This window comes from Pongo abelii, chromosome 5 (genome assembly GCF_028885655.2).
Source record: "Pongo abelii isolate AG06213 chromosome 5, NHGRI_mPonAbe1-v2.0_pri, whole genome shotgun sequence".
NCBI classification, from domain to species: Eukaryota; Metazoa; Chordata; class Mammalia; order Primates; family Hominidae; genus Pongo; species Pongo abelii.
Genome location: NC_071990.2, coordinates 113,385,190 through 113,403,322, shown reverse-complemented (window position 1 = coordinate 113,403,322; position 18,133 = coordinate 113,385,190). Strand labels below are relative to the sequence as shown.

General features: G+C 39.7%; 1 protein-coding gene and 1 long non-coding RNA gene across 7 annotated transcripts in view; one reads left to right on the top strand and one right to left on the bottom strand.

Moving 5' to 3' along the window:
• The window catches only part of LOC129060031 (uncharacterized), a 68,386-nt gene extending 58,378 nt beyond the window's left edge, over positions 1 to 10,008 (bottom strand). The window contains exons 1-2 of the long non-coding RNA XR_008526366.2: positions 9,966 to 10,008; positions 9,688 to 9,825 (exon numbers count right to left, since the gene is read on the bottom strand). This is a non-coding gene — a long non-coding RNA (uncharacterized LOC129060031). The remainder of the gene's footprint in view (positions 1 to 9,687; positions 9,826 to 9,965) is intronic.
• The window catches only part of LAMA4 (laminin subunit alpha 4), a 194,119-nt gene that overhangs the window by 50,808 nt on the left and 125,178 nt on the right, over positions 1 to 18,133 (top strand). The window lies entirely within an intron of this gene.

Genomic DNA, 18,133 nt, shown 5'->3' with positions numbered 1-18,133 from the left:
TAAATTATTAAATCTGACTTGTCACAGTTTCTTGAATTAAAATGCCAAAAACCCTCCCCTACTTTAGAGTTTTTTCTGGCTTATCGTAACCACATAAATATAATGATGGCCAGACATAATTTTAAGAACTTTGATTGGTTAAAAACCATTAAAACCAGATTGCTAGTATATGCTTTGAGTCCAAACCTTAGCATTTCCAAACAATCATTTTTTTTCTAAAATAAGTAAACCTAGTCTATTGATGTATAGTGACCATATAGAAGAATATTTAAATACCTACTCATATTTGCAAAAGAGCAGCATTCTTTTTCAACTGTTTTTCTTTTTTGCTCTTGGTGTGGTAAAGTTAAATTCTGGGAAATGGTTTACTAAAGGGAAGTTTAACCACAGATGTTTGTAATTCCAGCTTAAGTTTCCCATCAAAGTCTTAATGAAATTCAGCTGCCAGCAGTTCGGCTCTGAATCTGAGTCTTTTTATCATGAGAAACTTCGGGGAAACAACATTCTGAAGCTGAATGGTAATGGGAAAATTTCCATATTCAGCCCAAATCTTCTCCATAAAGAAAAAAATACATAAACAAATTCTGTTAAAAGCGGGAGGAGACATGGGCGAATATAATTTGAGTAATATGCAAAATGACCTTCTTTTCACTCCCAGGACTTTCTTAGTTTTTATGTTGTGTTTCAGGGGAGGCTAGAGATCCGTGTTTACCTAAATGGAGTGAAGTATACACATTTTTTACTTCACGAGAACTGATGAGTTAGAGAAATCCCGTAACATTAAGAGCTGCATTAGCACAAGTCTTTTGCAGAGTAGACCAGCAATCCAGGCTGTATTCTACAGCTAAAAGGGCCCCTGAGCATGATGAAGACTTTGCATATTAATATTTATTTTGAAATTATGCTATTTTGGTGTGGCATGATTGCTTCAAAGGAAATCAAGGACTCTAGGAATCAAAAGTACCTTCACTAAAACTTCCCTCACACACACAACTATTACATGGAACACTGTTGTCTATGTACAAAGTGAAATGCAACATGGCATGCTGAACTAAGCAGCTCTAGAAAGCCAAATGTCAGTCCAAAGAAACACATAACATAGACACCAGCCAAAGGGAAGAGAAATGTCTAGTAAGCCTCAGGCCCTGGGATGCTAGGACTATAGAACCCTCTAGAATCACAGCACAGAGCCACAGCACAAATTCGGCGTCTGAAAATCCTGTCAAGCCTCTTCCACAGCAGAGGTAGTCCAGGATGCCTTTCAAGCTTCATGGCTACATGTGTGTGTTTCCCTTTGATGAACAGTGATACAATTTGACAAGCTGAAGGTGTTACCTAAGTCTCACCTCTTTTCCTGCTATCCATCCTGAGTCCTAGGTGGTTCTGTCAACCCCCAGGTCACAGATGAGGTGCTAAATGCCTGCTATTTGGAGATTAAACAGTCTGAATATCTAGAGATGGGCTGCGGTTTAATTGAAGTACATGAATAATTGCCTCATTTTATATTGTTCCTTTGAAATTGTTGTCTGCCACCGTTAATGCCAATAGACACCCTGAAATTCCATTCATAAGAGACCTGAAGCTTCTCCTGCAGCACACAATTCAGCATAAAGGAGACTTGTTTGAATGCGGAGTCGGTGGGTGGTTATTATTGGCTACATAAATCTATCATACCTTGCAGCATGAGCCGTGAAATCAAAGGAATCATAGACTGTCAGATTTAGAGAGGAAGTATCGAGATTCAACTCTCTCATTTGGTAGGTGAGAAACCTACGCTGAGAAGAGAGGGGAGGTGTGGGTGCTTGACCCCGGGACACGATGCCCATTAACAGTAGTACACGTGTCACAGGGTAAACCCCCAAATTGGAGTTCAGCCTGGGAGGCCACGTGGGTTCTTGGCTTCACACAGGGAGGAATTTAAGAGCCAGCCGACAGAGTAAAATGAAAGCAAGTTTATTCAGAAAGTAAAGGAATAAAAGGGTGTGTACTCTATAGACAAGCAGTCCTGAGGGCTGCTGGTTGTCTGTGTTTATGGTTATTTCTTGATCATATGCTAGACAAGGGATGGATTATTTATGAGTTTTCCAGGAAAGGGATGGGGAAGTCTCAGAACCGTGAGTTTCTCCCCCTTTCAGGCCTCATAGGGTAACTTCCAGACATTTCATGGCATTTGTAAACTGTCATGGCGCTGGTGGGAGTTTCTTTTGGTAGGCTAATGTATTATAATTAGCATGTAATGAGCAGTGAGGGAGACCAGAGGTGGCTTTTATTACCATCTTGGTTTTGGCATGGTTTGCCCAGCTTCTTTACTGCATCCTGTTTTATCAGCGGGGTCTTTGTGACCTGTTACCTTGTGAAACCAGTCCTGCTGGTTCTCACTTTTTGCCTCATGTTCTTTTCAATTGTCTTAATGGACTGAATCATCCTAGCTTTGTTTTGTTTATTTATGTGTTTTTGAGACAGAGCTCTGTTGCCCAGGCTGGGGTGCAGTGGCACAATCTCTGCTCACTGCCACATCCGCCTCCCAGGTTCAAGTGATTCTCCTGCCTCAGCCTCCTGAATAGCAGGGATTACAGGCACCTGCCACCATGCCCAGCTAATTTTTGTACTTTTAGTAGAGACAGGATTTCACCATTTTGGCCAGGCTGGTCTTGAACTCCTGACCTCAGGCAATCCACCTGCCTGGGCCTCCCAAAGTCCTGGGATTACAGGCATGAGCCACCGTGCCCAGCCTCATCCTAGCTTTAGAACTAGTGATTATTACCTGAGCATATCTAGATATCTTGTAAAAGATATCTATTTCTAATATATTATTACTCTTTTACTCTTTATTGTTTCTGTTTATCCTTAAGTTGAATCGTCAGTAGGAGATTCTCATGGAGCTGAGTAGAGCTAGACTATGAGTCTGTAACTATTCTGATTCTTGGCTCCATCACTAACAACCAGATCACCCTTGCCAGGTAAAGAAACCTGGTCAATTCCTCTACCTGCTGGGTCCTCAGTCTCTATACTAAAAAAAATTAAAAATGATTACTTCTAGCTACAAAATTCTACAATTATTTAATAAATAGGTTAAAATTTATGCCAGTTAAAGGGAACCTGGCTTAAGATACTGAATCACGTAGTCATAGCTGTTGCCCTAGTTAGAACCCAATTCTTTAAGAGTCCAGAGCCTGAAGGAAACACAGGGTCCTGGCCTGTGGAACAGGGGGTGGGGAGGGGTGGTTCCTAACAACTCCAGATGTGGGGCTGGGGCTGATCTGCAGCACAGGTTACCAGCCCAGCCACAGACATGAGCCTCTCCAAGATGACACAACAACGAGGCTTCCCAGACAGCCTAAGTATGTCTCCATGTGGTCAATGAATGTTCATGGGTCTCCCATGCCAGGGTCCAAGGGTGCTGCCCCCTACTCTATCTGGACCCTCCAGAATGACCCTAAACCTATCCCCACTGCAGACAGACAGCAAAGTAGACAATGGAAGAGATCAGGGACTGGAGACCTACTGAGCAGAGACTCATGTCAACACATAACAGTTCAGTGCCAAATGGCAGAGGGTCCAGAGAGGAGAAGGTATTTTTACTCAATGAGAAAGGAAGGGAAAGCCAGTGACAGATTATTAATCATTATAAACATCAACATGAAATACTCACGTTATATTATACAGAGTAGAGCTGTCCACTAAATCTTAATGACAATGTAAAGAAGAATCTTGCAGAACACAACATGTGGAAGCAAATATTCAAGGAACTGTCTCGAAGTCAGAATTGTTGATGTGTGAGGGGATGTGCACTAGTGTCTAAATGCCCTGATTGTTGCCGGCTATGGGGAAAAGGGGTCTAAAACGTTGCTACTGAAAGTGTGGTCCAAAGGTGGCAGCATCAGCATCACCTGGGAATGTGTTAGAGATGCAGAATCTCAGGTTCCACCCCAGATTTTCACCATATTCCCAGGCTGTTTATCTGCACATTAAAATATGAGAAATGCTAGGCTCTCAAATACGGGTGGGCTTGAATTTTGAATGGACTTAGGGGAAATTGCAAATGCAGAAAATGTCAAAAATGTTTGATATAATTATGGAGGAAGACCCAAAAAACATAAATTATGGCTAAGTCTAGTAAGGGGGTTCACAAGCTGACCCGTGCTACCTGAAAATGTGTACTTCAGAATAAAACACAAGCCTCAAAGCAAACTGCTGTTTTGAGGCATCTAAAGGAAGCTGATAAGGTAAAGTCACTTCCTGAAACCATGGCACACACACACTGGGTGCTCAGAATGTATTTTTTGAGAAAAGACATGAAATGACATGGCAGGTTTTTTTACTCCCACCTAACTCTTCTCAGCACCCATAGCCCAGATACCAAAACACTGAAGACTCTCTGTCCTTGAAGGAAGTAAAGCAGAGGCAGGGGAAGAATTTACTTGGGGAATCTGCTCAAAAATAGGATGTTGCTCACACTTTTCAGGGAATAGTGGAATTGTGATGTTTTTCTTGGTAACAAGGGAGTCATTCTGATTCAGGATGTCTCTTCGGGGAGTGAGGAGTGTAGTCTGTGTCCTAGACTAGAAAGATAATGTTAGGAGACAGGGAAGACCCAGTTCCCCAAAATGAAAATTGCCAATTGCTCTTCCTCCAGCTGGTCCTTTTCTAGAGGGATTGAAATCCGCAGGAAAGTGCTTTTGAGTCAGGTCTGTGTCTCCTTCTCTATCAGAGCCAACGTCCCCATTCTCCCAGCAGACTCCAGCTATCCTTGATGCAGCATTTTAGCTATAATTACTAAGAACTTGATTAGCACTTGCTGTGTTGCAAGTACTGTTCTAAGCACTTATGTGTATTATAAATTCATTTATTCCTCATAACAACCCCATGAGGAAGGCATTAATATTAACCCCATTTTACTGATGACGAAAATGAGCCAGATAGCAGTTAAGTAACTTACGGTCATAGCTAGGAAATCTGACCTTAAGCTCGTAACCTTCACATTATAATGACCCTCTGACATCTGTTTCTAAGTCTCAGAGTGCCTTAGCAATATCCCAGCTAATAAAGGTTTCCCATACTACCGCAGCAGTCTTAGCAGTTGACAAGTCTGTAAAGAACATTTAAATTGGTGGTATGTTTAGTCTTTGGCCTTGTTTTTAAGTTATAGAGTAAACTAAGTATCATCTCAGTAACAATGGGGAGTCCTTCCCTTAAATATAGGAGGAGTAACAGTTGATTAAATTTCTGAATGTATATATATATATAATATATATATATTATATATTCATGTGACTCCAGCTATGCTGAGCATTGGTTTATCAATAAAGTCCTGAGTCTACTTTGTGGACCTACAACTTAAAAGATCTTGAAAAGGATATGGAAAGAGCTGACATGGTAGTAAAATCATGACCTCAGTTCCTAAAAAAAATAAATAAATAAAAATTGAGCTACAATATGATCCAGCAATTCCACTGCTGGGTATATAACCTGAAAAAAAGAAAATCAGTATATAGAAGAGATATCTGCACTCCTATATTTGTCGCAGCACTGTTTACAATAGCAAAGATTTGGAGGCAACCTAAGTGTCCATCAGCAGATGAATGGATAAAGAAAATGTGGTACATATACACAATAGAGTACTATTCAACCATAAAAAGAATGAGATCCAGCCATCTGCAAAAACATGGATGAAATTTTATGTTAAGTTAAATAAGCCAGGCATAGAAAGACGAATGTCACATGTTCTCACTTATTTGTGGGATCTAAAAATCAAGTCAATTGAACTCATGGACATGGACAATAGAAAGATGGCTACCAGAAGCTGGGAAGGGTAGTAGAAGGTTGGCAGAGAGGTGGGAATTGTTAATGGGCACACAAAAAATAGAAAGAATGAGTAAGACCTACTATTTGATAGTACATGGGATGACTATAGTCAATAATAACTTCATTGTACATTTTAAAATAACTTGATGTAATTGGATTGTTTGTGACTCAAAGGATAAATGTTTGAGGGGATAGATACCCCATTCTCTCTGGTGTGCTTATTTCCCATTGCATACCTGTATCAAAACATCTCACATACCCCATAAATATATACACCTACTATTTACCCACAACAATTTTAAAAAAAATACAAAGTTTAAAAATAAAACAATTAAACAAAAAAATGACCTCAGGGGAAATGATTAGACAGAGTATGTCAATCAGGAAAACTAATGAAGGTTTAGAAACAGTTTACCTTTTAAAATGCTTCTTTACAAATGACAATAGAAAAAGAAAGGAAATTTAACAATGAAGAAGATTCAAAAGTCAGACTTTTTGTTTGTTTGTTTGTTTTGAGACGGAGTCTCACTCTGTCGCCCAGGCTGGGGTGCAGTGGCGCAATCTAGGCTCACTGCAAGCTCCGCCTCCCGGGTTCACGCCATTCTCCTGCCTCAGCCTCCTGGGACTACAGGTGCCCACCACCATGCCCGCCTAATTATTTTATGTTTTTAGTAGAGACGGGGTTTCACTGTGTTAGTTAGCCAGGGTGGTCTCGATCTCCTGACCTCATGATTCGCCTGCCTTGGCCTCCCAAAGTGCTGGGATTACAGGCGTGAGCCACCGCGCCCAGCCTCAAAAGTCAGACTTACAAGAAACATAGGCTGCTAACTCCTGTAAGCACTATATAAAACAATTTGTCTGAAATAAGTGAGTTATCCATTCGGCACCCCAAGGAATAAAAGCATAGTGCTGAAAGGTACCATTCAAGGTAGCAGTGACTTGATCTGGAACAGACCCAGGTAGTCTTCCGCCCTTCTGAACTAAGAGAAGGACTGTAGCGGCAGTCACTTGTGAAATGCATTGTAACCTGAATGGCGGAATGTGTGAGAAAAACGTTACCCCAACTTTTCATGTGCAGGCATCTCTTTACTATTTCTCCTCCTCCTCTAGCCTCATGTTTTAAAATGTTTTTCCTTCTGTATTAGCCTGCTGGGGCTGCCATAAAAAATACTCCAGACTGAGTGGCTTAAACAATAGAAATTTATTTTCTTACAGTTTTGGAGGCTAAAAGTCCAAGATCAAGGTGCTGTCAAGGTTGGTTTCAGTTGAGGGCTCTCTTCATGACTTGCAGATGACCACATTCTCACCATGTCCTCACATGGCCTTTCTTTTGTGTATATGCGGAGGGAGAGAGGTCTCTGGTATCTCTTCCTCATCTTGTAAGGATAAAAGTTCTGTAAAATTAAGGTGTTCCCCCTACAATGTCATTTAATCTTTTTTTCTTTTCTTATAGGTTTTTTTTTTTTTTTTTTTTTTTTTTTTTGAGATGGAGTCTCACTCTGTCGCCTGACTGGAGTGCAGTGGCACACGATCTCTGCTTGCTGCAACCTCCACCTCCTGGGTTCAAGCGATTCTCGTGCCTCAGCCTCCCAAGTAGCTGGGACTACAGGTGCCTGCCACCACACCCAGCTAATTTTTGTATTTTTCATAGAAACGGGGTTTCACCATGTTGGCCAGGCTGGTCTTGTACTCCTGACCTCAAGTGATCCACCCACCTGGATCGCCCAAAGTGCTGGGATTACAGGTGTGAGCCACTGCACCCAGCCCATTTAATCTTTATTATCTGTATTTATTACCTCTTTATAGGCGCTATCTCCAAATACAGTCACATTAGGGGTTAGGTTTCAACATGAAGTTTGAGGGGACACAATTCAGTTCATCACACCTACCAAGTGAAATGTATTAGGTAGTAACTCATTTCTTAATAAGGCAAAGTAATTTATAACCACAAAAGAAAGCTTCTGAGAAAATAAGATAGTGCGTGTAATTGCCCTGTTTTAACTTTAAGCAAAAGCCAAATTTAGCATTTCATTTTAATTATACATTTTTAATAAATATGTCACTGTTACTTTTATTTATTTATTTATTTTTAGACAGAGTCTTGCTCTGCTGCCCAGGCTGGAGTGCAGTGGTGTGATCTCGGCTCACTGCAATCTCTCCCTCCTGGGTTCAAGCGATTCTCCTGCCTCAGCCTCCGGAGTATCTGGGACTACAGGTGCCCGCCACGCCTGACTAATTTTTGTATTTTTAGTAGAGACAGGGTTTCACCATGTTGGCCAGGCTGGTCTCGAACTCCTGACCTCAAGTGATCCAACCGTCTCGGCCTCCCAAAGTGCTGGAATTACAGGTGTGAGCCACCATGCCCGGCCAACTTTTAATTCAATATTTTGAAATATGGAAAATAGTATGTCAGGCTCTGTACTGCCACATTGTATTTCTTAGGTATCCAGGGACACTCGATTGATCAGTATCAATATCTTTACTCTCTTTTTTTAGCAAAAAGGTACCCACTACCTCAGCAAGTGCCATGTATCCTACAAAGATGAGTAAAACACAGAGATGAAACAAGTACACTAATAATGCAATACAACTAATTTCTTATGTTACAAAAACTCTTCGAGGATTTAAAAGGAACATTCACTCCTGGTGGAACATTCCCAGGTGACTTCATGGGCAAGGTGGCATTTGAGTTGAATCTTTAAGATTGAGGAAAAGAATACAAGCTGAGGGGACAGGATGAGTAAATAAAAAGACACAGGGTTTCTTCTGGAAAGGGAAGTAGTCTCAGTTGGTTGGGCTGAACCACAGGGAGCCATCAAAGACTTCATAGCAGCAGAAAGAGAAACACAGTGAGAATCATGATTTGTCAACATTAATCGGGAAACAGTCTCCTGGCTAGATTGGGCAATAGGCAGCAGAGAGCCTGGAATCAGGATAACCCATGTCGTGCATTGGTAACCGTCCAGGAGAGCCTAAGGAGGCCTGGATTTGGATGCTGGCTGTGGTCTGGAAAGGAGAGAACAGATGCTGGGATCATCGCCAAGGTTCTATCAAGATGGTTTGTCATATGTTTGAAGAGTAAGGATGAAAGAGAAGTCAAAGGTGCTGCTGATGTTTGTAGAAATGTATTAAATCATGGCAGAGAAGTCTCTGCAGGGACCTTTTAACATAAAACCTACTAAATCAGTGGCTTTCAGACTGAGGCTCCACGGAAATGCCTGAGGGTTCAAGTCCTCCAGAGCAGCAGGAGGCTGCTCCCTACCTCCTTCAATCACAGCAGCCTCTTTTTTTAATCTGTTTTATAGATGAATTTCACATGAAATTTTGCTGGTTTTTAAAAAAGGGATTCTCTGCTCTAAAATATTTGAGAACCACTATGCTGGGGCCTCCCAAGCTGACATTCTAAATCAAGACTAGTCTCCAAAATGTTACTCAAAATCTTATTCAAATCAGTGCCTCCTAGGCAGTTTCCCAGCAGTACACACGCCTGCCTTGGGCCAGTACGTGTCACTGGTTGCATTGAGCAGCTGATGCTCAGAGCACTCCTGTAATAGCGCCAAACATGAGCTAGAAATCTTTAAACAATTGGTGCTCTCCTGAGAGATATTTTTATGCTTCCTGTTCCCTGTCTGATGGTATTTTTGGCCCTTTTCAAGGACATTAGGAAATTCCACTTTTGTCTCGGTCATTACCTGGGAGTACTGAGGACAACAACAAAGGAGCTTGGGAGAGAGGATAGGATGGTAGTGGGTAGACCAGATAACCACTATCTTTTGATCTTCATAGGAAGGACCAGATGTTCATTCAGTTTTTATTCTTCTGAACCAATTATTCCATCGCAATGAATATCATCTTATTCTGAAACAAACCACAGTTTCTTACCTGCACCCTGAGCTAACAAGATAGCTCTCAAGTCTTACTCTCTCCTTTCTCGATACAGTAGTTCACCCCATTTGTGGTCCAGAAGCTGTTTCCAGTGATCTCCAAAGGGGAAAAGTACTTCCATGATGAACATTATGTCTATAAAAATCAAGAAAATAAGCATCAAAAACTTCAGTTTTCCATGCGAATTAAAAAAGCGGCAACCTAAGCATTTCATAGTGTCATGAAGGCAAACTGCAGCTTGTTTTAATTTGCCTTATAACATATCTGCAGTATACCTGGGGAGAACTGATGTTCTAATGAATTAGGAAATCTTCTTTTATCTCCTTCTACCTGTAGCTTGAAGACCTCAGCTTTTAAAAAGCTGTTGATATTGAACAACTGTCAAATTTGGCAGTTATTCACAACTGCCAAATATTGGAATTTCCAATGACTACTGACTCAGGTAAAAAATAGTGTTGATACTTATTAAGCTTTCATGATTTACAAAGTGTTTTCCTATATGTTTCCACCTTTAATCTTCACAACCATCTTACAAACCAGGCAGGCCGGAGGTTATTCATCTAATTTATGAAAGCATGGAAATGTTAAATGGTAAGCCCAAAGTCTCCTAGCATGGAACCTTGTTGAGACAGCAGGAAGTTTCACAGAGTTCTAGATTGTTAGAATGTGAAGAGCCTGGAAATCATCATGCTGCTAATATCATTGAAGAGGAAGAAACCAGAGCCAGAAGTTGAGTCACTTCCCCAAGTTCCCACACAGGGTTTCTAGAACTGGAACCACAACCACGTTTCCTGGCTCTGGGGTCAGTTGTCTTTCTCTACTGCATCACAGAGCAGGGACGCCATCACAGGGTGTTGAGACATGAAGTGAGCTGGATCAGACGAGAATATATCCATGTTTACCTTCGCCTTATAACTTATGTAGCCATCTGTGTTGTAGAACTAAGTAATTTAATTGCTAAAACATTGAAAGTTCTCTTCGCCTTTGGTCATTATATTTATGTCAAGTTTGAATTTAATTTATAACCAAATCATGCATCCCATTTCTTTCATTTCAAGCATTTTTTGCCTTGGCCCCATATGCTTTCAACCCCTTAAACCATGCTCTCAGCACCTATATTTAGAAAGTAAGCATTCGAGTGCATTAAGATTTCAGAATTTCCGGCTAGAGTTTTCTGGTGGTCACATAAAAATAAACAAAACATCCTTGATCTTAAAAGGAAGAAAGAAAGATCTATTTCAAAAATGAACAATAACATTTTTGTTTTAAAAGTTGAAGAATTAATTTTTAAAATTCCTAGACCGTATCATGTCTGGTATTCCTCCCGTACACAGTGATCGGTCAGGTTTCCACATGACCTTATGAAACTTTCCTATCATGTACCAAAACAATTGAAATGTGAGAAATTAATGAAGAAAATGAAATGTTGATAGCACCAAAGTGGTCCACTCTGGCACTTGTACCCCTCCATGACCTTCTCAACCTGCTTTATAACAATTCTGAGTTTCAGCAGCTCCATTTTTATATGTAAAATTTTTCTACTGTCAATGTCACAGGCAAATCACCCTAGTCTTCTAACAGCAAAAAATATATATATATAATACCTGTTTCTCGAGAAAATCTGCCAATTCCCAACAGAACTATAGAACTTTATGATATAATCCAGGGACTTTGCTATGAACAGCATCTGCTGAGATGTGCCCTGAACCTAACAGAGGACAAGGAAAAAGGGGTATTTCAGGGGTTTGGGGCAGCCCCACGTGGTCTGCAAAATAGGAATGTTTCTGGGAGGCAGGACAGTTCTAACCCTGCCCATTCCATGGTCCATTTTTAAAATGGCAGGCACTTTCATGCCTCATTCTCACCCTAGTCTTTGATGTCAGGAGGATCCTCAGTATGGTGAGAATAATACTGTATTTCAGATGAAGCTGATGTCTGTGTAAGGTCAGAGTAATCATCTTTATGAGTATTATCTGAAGATATTTGGATATCCAAAGATCTTTGTAAGGTTCTCAAAACCTCTAGGTTTTTATTAAAGGGTTGGGCTCTTCCTGGTCTCAAACAGTATTTGTGGTTACTTTGGCAGATGAAGCACATTTTTCCCGTGCCCTATGTTTTTGGACATGCAGTATATCAAAGTGTTCAGTGGAAATAAGCATTCTGTCATTTTTTTCTTAGCACATTTTTTGTCTTCTCTTCCATTCAGTTATGTTGAAAGCTACATGTTGGATCTGTTTTTTAGTTATGACATTAGATCTTCATCTGAGATTATCTAAACTAGTTTGGTTTTCTTTTGATTATAATCTCCTTTTTTTTAATCTGCTAACACAAGCTCATGTTTATCTAGAAAATGCGCTTTCTCCTCAAAGTCATGAATCGCATGAATTTCCTTTGAGTTAGTTCAAATTATCTAGAAATTAACAAATTTCAAAAAAGAAAAAATATACTAAAATGTAGTCAAAGCTTTATGAGAATACTTTATTTGCTGTATCTCAGCTAGTCACTGAGTAGCTGTCATAAACCTATGACATAAACCTATGACATAAACCTACTGTCATATACCGATGACAGTACAGTATTGAAAAACCAGGTGCACCCGGTTCTTGTTTTCATTCTTGATAGGTTCTAAGTTCATTAAACCAGTCTTGCAGTTACTCAGAGATCCACAAAACCAAGTGTTCCTCTTGTTATCTTGCTTAGCTCATTTTGGGTAAAATGCATCAAATGGCAGAATGAAAAATTTAAAATAAATTTGTTTTTATAGTTGAATGACATTCTCCCTATGTATAAGTTATAACTTGAAAATTATTACTGCTTCCAAGATTCCTAACTTTCAGGCCACATGAGAGTGACTCATGGGATCCTGGTGGCCACAAAGGATTAACAAGGCTTCCAGATGTGCCTTACACTGATTTCAGGAACTAGGGCAAGTCTCCAATATTATCTACAATGTGTGGAGAGAGGGTGGTTTGTCCATGTGAGTATACTACTGTCAGCCGGAAGTTTGCTGAAGATGTCACAAAATTTAATTGCTGATATTAAACTAATCCTTCCAAAGAAATTCCCAGCAAGTAGAAAAAAGTAAGTTCATTGGTGTTTTTATTGAGAGAGATTACCAGGAGTGAAAGATGCCTGTTTGAAGCAAAGAAACAACAGACAGACTATAAGTTTAGCCTGTCTACCTTATGAGGAGTAAACTAAAAACTGCCCTATGATTTCTTTCAGCCTCAGCTTTCCTTCTTTCAGGAAATCCTTCACAAACCCCACATCTACCAAAGAACCATTTTTGATTCCCGCTCTTCCCTATGTTAAAAGTAATTTCTTGCTCCTCTTAGCTCACTCAGCATTTCTTTGTACCTCTCATGATATTATAATTCTTAGCACTTTCTTCCAAATATACTAGTAAGTTACAGATACAACTTAAATTTCCCCCATTGAACCCCTGAAGGCCAGAAAGGTCTATGATTCATCTTCTGATTCCCCAAATTGCCTGTGCAAGTTCCTTTTAAAATTGGTGCTCAAAAAAAATTGTTTATGCTTTCCACAATTATTTGTTGAAAACCCATTTTGTGCCAGCCCCTGGGCTGGGCCCTGGATAGCCAGTGGTACATGAAGCAGAGACAAAATGAATAAATGACCATACCAAATACTGAAAGCCAAAACAGTGCCTACTTTTCTGCTTGTGGTATGTGTATGCTCTGATACAATTCTGTTGTGTAATTCTGAAGAACAAGTCAAGATAGCATTCGGCGTGACATCAATAGTCAACCACAGTGTCCCTGGCTGCCCATTCCAGGAGCTCCGTGCTGCGAGTGAGACTGCCTTTTAAGCTAAAAGCTTTGTCTTTCCCACTGTATATGGAAAAATTGACTATGCACTTTCATGGAGAAGGTCTAGCTAAGAAATGTTTATATTGGAACAAGCCCCATCTCTAAATCTGGGCTTGTTGCTGAATGGTATTTTGTTTCCTTGGATCAGGGAAGGGGTCTGGAAACATCTGTAATGAAAGTGTTGTTTTAAAATCAGCACAATTTTTTTCCTCAAATGACAGATAACAGAGTTGCTTTAAATCAAACACTCTCAGCCTTCCCCATTCATTTCCTTTCATAAATGTGTATTATTTTGTTGTCATTAAAATGGCAGTGTGAAGACTAGATTTGTTGCACCCCAGACATTGCCATTCCCTTTGCAGTCATTTTCTTTTCACTTTAGTTTGTGTTCTTTACGTTCACTTTTAGAAACGTGCTGTAACAGAATAGCTATCTCGATCACAACAGTTATCTGGGGGCAAAATTTCAAAGCTACAAAATGATGGTGTATTGTAAAGCAATTCTGAAACTATCCTCCAAAATTTTTACTCAAAAGAAATGTACACATTATGCCATTTATAAAATGAAAAGTTAAAGAAAATACATGTTTACATTAAATAGTATTTCACAAAAATCTAAAAATGAAATCTTAGGGAAGGGAAATTAGGGGAAGAAATAATACAAAATACCCTTAAATAACATGAAAAGGGTGGAAATTCTGTAGCAATTTTGAATACCATTCATGCTTTAAAAAGAATAGAAGTAGCTTATGAATGGTTCATGATACTGTAGTTAAAATTATATTCCTGTATATTTACCACCTGTTGCAAAATCTGTTTTTTAAATAAGCTCCCCAAATTAAGGAGCTGAGTGTTCAGGATGGTAATCCATCTGCCTTGCTTTCTGTAAGCAGTTGGTGCTTGGTGTATTTGTTTATTAATGAATTATTTGAAAATGGCCTTGTTACCAGTGTCCCTGAGCTGACTGCCACTCTGAAATACTGGGATTTTAGCCTAAAGATCCATTCTTCTGAGGCTTTTTAGGTGTTTGACACATAGTACAGATGTAAAATATCTGCTAAATGGGTTCTACTGCTCACATTTTACAAATAAGAGCACTTGGAGTAGAATTTCATTATCATTTGTCTCATAAAACTTAACTCATAAAACACATGACAGAGTGGGAGTTCAACACACAATCCTTAGTTTGGAACCGGTTACAAACCCTCTGTGGTGTATAGCCTTCCTTAGTGTTGAAGGATAAAGGTGTTGGTTTCATGGCTCAGTCAGAATTGCAGTGATGGTATTTTATTAGTACAATTTATGGGCCACAGTTTTCCTGTTAGGTGGGGCCAGACATATGTCAAGCTGCCACATATTCTGCCTGAGCAGACATCTGCCTCTGATTCATGAGGGAAACACCTGCACACATGCTGGTGTATATTACACGGAGACGCATCCTTTTCCAGGGCCATTGTCAGATCCCTCAAATGGAACAAAGGAGGTGTCAGGGATACAGCTGGATGTCATATGACGGGCTTCTATCGAGGTTGACTTTGCTAATGAGGGATCTACATTATTTGCTTCATGGTCTATTTCTATCTACACTATATAAAAACTGTTAAAAACTAAAACATCAGTTATAAATTATTGTATTTAAATTAAGAATAATTGCCATATGTCAAACCAAGTAATAAGAGAGGGCTGATGGGCAGTCTCTGAGGACTATCTGATAGTCTGGAGTGTCCATCTGGACTCAGCCACACACACTCATGGAGCAAACCTGAGTTTGCTTAAGAGAGGTCACTCCACCTTACCCCATCCATCACCTGCATTCTCCCCTCCAAGATGACTGGGGAGTGGTATTGAGACCTTCTGATGACAATGGCACTTTCCTGAGAAAAAAGGGGATATCTTCTATGAGACTCTTGATAAATCTGATAAACTTGAACAGAGTTGACTTTTATCCCGGATATCCCAGGGAAAGGCAGAGATGGACAGTATAAGTTTGTTTGCAGCCCCAGAAGAGGTGTGAGCTTCAGCAATAACACCACAGTTTTCCAGCATCATTTTCTTCTTCATCATCATCCTCATCAGGAAGCGTGGTTGAGCGAGTAGAGCACTAATGGTGCATCACCTTGCTCTATGTAAACAGCTTTCAATAAGTTCCTTCTTCGCTAGGCCTCAGTTTTCCCAAATTTAAAATTAAGAATTAGATACAGTCCTTCCCAGCTCTGGCATTCTGTGTTTCTGTAATGCCAAGATGCATCCAATACATATTGATTAAGCATCTGCTCTATGAAGGCACTGAGGATTCAGCAACAAAACAGGCGAATCCAGTTTCTGTGCTCAGGGAGTTAAGTCTTCCAAGGAAGAAAGACAAGGAACCACTAACTTAAACATTGCTAAGCTGTGTGCCCTAAAGAAAAAAATAATTGCAGCTCACTCAGGAGAACCAGTTAAAACAAATAACCCTGGTACAGACAAGTCCAAAAAGAAGAGAAGAAACTAATAGTTACTGAACAATTTCTATGCCTTTATATTGGACATTAAATGCATTAAATATTAGTTGATCCTCACAACCATTCTAGAAGGTAATAAGGTGAGCAGCCCCATTTTTTCAGAAAGGGAAACCGAAGCCTAGAGTTAAATAATCTGGGCAAGGTCACCCAGGTAGAGCTGGAACTGAAATACTGATGATCTCAGGCTTTCTGCTGCCTCAGGCTTCTCCAAAGGACTTAACTATAGGAAATTACATCCACTGCAAGGAATAGATTGCAGTGTGTCATGTCATGCCCATGGCAGATCAATCAGTTAGGTCTAGAGGCTGTGCTATCTTAAATGTAAGCATATTTGGAGGAGAAATTCATTCATTCACTCGACAAGCATTTACTGCACAGCTGCCAGGTGCATGGTGAACAAATGGGGACTGAACACAGATATACATGGACATTTCTTAAAATGGCAAAAAGTAGATTTATCATATCCTAGCCATTTTGTATGTAAATGCTAAAGAAGTAACACCTAAATGTGCATGTTCCTGGGGAAATAGAAGTGGTTACAGAGCTATTAGAAGCATAAGAAAAAAAAAGGACAAAGAATTTTAAAGGAATTTGTTCCCCACATATGAAATGTTCTTGATTCTTTCATTTAACATTTAATTCACTACAATTGTATTGAGAAACCTATCAAAATTGACTAGTTGACATGGATCCCACCTTTGAATACAAACCATTATCTATTTTGATTTTCTGAAAATGTGCTCCATCAATTGAACAGGGGAAAATGTCATTTTGCTCAAGTTGTTATAAATTATGATAGAGGAATTATGATACTGGAGTGAAATCCATCTTTCTTTAGATAGTGCAATCCATCTTTCTTTAGATAGTGCAACTTCAATCCCCAGATGGATAGAATTCCATTTGTTAGTTCTTTTCAGTCTTCTACTAGCTATTCCAGAAATATGCCTTGTAAGAAGCACTTATGTCCATGCCGTTTCCTACCTATGGCCCCCAGTGAGACCACGAGAAATTTTGTTGTCACCACTAAATGAAGGCTTAGAATAGTTACAGCTAAAAAGATCTTCCCATTTCAACAAAGAACAATTATCTTGCAAGAGATGACTTCAAAGAGTTGAACTCAACTTTTTGAAATGGAAAGTTGAGTTCAGGATGTTGGAGGAGATAATGGGTGTTGGTATGGTTTTGGCTGTTTTCAGAGACTTGTGCCTGAAGAAGGCTGAGGAGGATTAAGGTTATTTAAAGAGGAGGAGGGGAAAGCAAGGGAGATGGGCTGCTCTCCACCAACAAAGAAAGTGAGAAATGGGGCCATGAGGAAGACATGATTGAAAGAAGCTGAATATAAGTAATCCTAAACTTTTGGTCTATTTCTAGCTCAGTCTATGAGCCACAGGGATTTCTGGTGTCGTATTTAATAATTTTCTAACAAAAGCTGACTGTGCTTTTGTTTTAGGGTTTAAAACCATCCTAATTGGTAAATTAACATTTTTCTTTTTTTTTTTCTTTTATTATTATTATTATTATTATTATTATTATTATACTTTAGGTTTTATGGTACATGTGCGCAATGTGCAGGTAAGTTACATATGTATACATGTGCCATGCTGGTGCGCTGCACCCACCAACTCGTCATCTAGCATTAGGTATATCTCCCAATGCTATCCCTCCCCCCTCCCCCCACCCCACAACAGTCCCTGAAGTGTGATGTTCCCCTTCCTGTGTCCATGTGTTCTCATTGTTCAATTCCCACCTATGAGTGAGAATATGCGGTGTTTGGTTTTTTGTTCTTGCGATAGTTTACTGAGAATGATGATTTCCAATTTCATCCATGTCCCTACAAAGGACGTGAACTCATCATTTTTTATGGCTGCATAGTATTCCATGGTGTATATGTGCCACATTTTCTTAATCCAATCTATCATTGTTGGACATTTGGGTTGGTTCCAAGTCTTTGCTATTGTGAATAAGGCCGCAATAAACATACGTGTGCATGTGTCTTTATAGCAGCATGATTTATAGTCCTTTGGGTATATACCCAGTAATGGGATGGCTGGGTCGAATGGAATTTCTAGTTCTAGATCCCTGAGGAATCACCACACTGACTTCCACAAGGGTT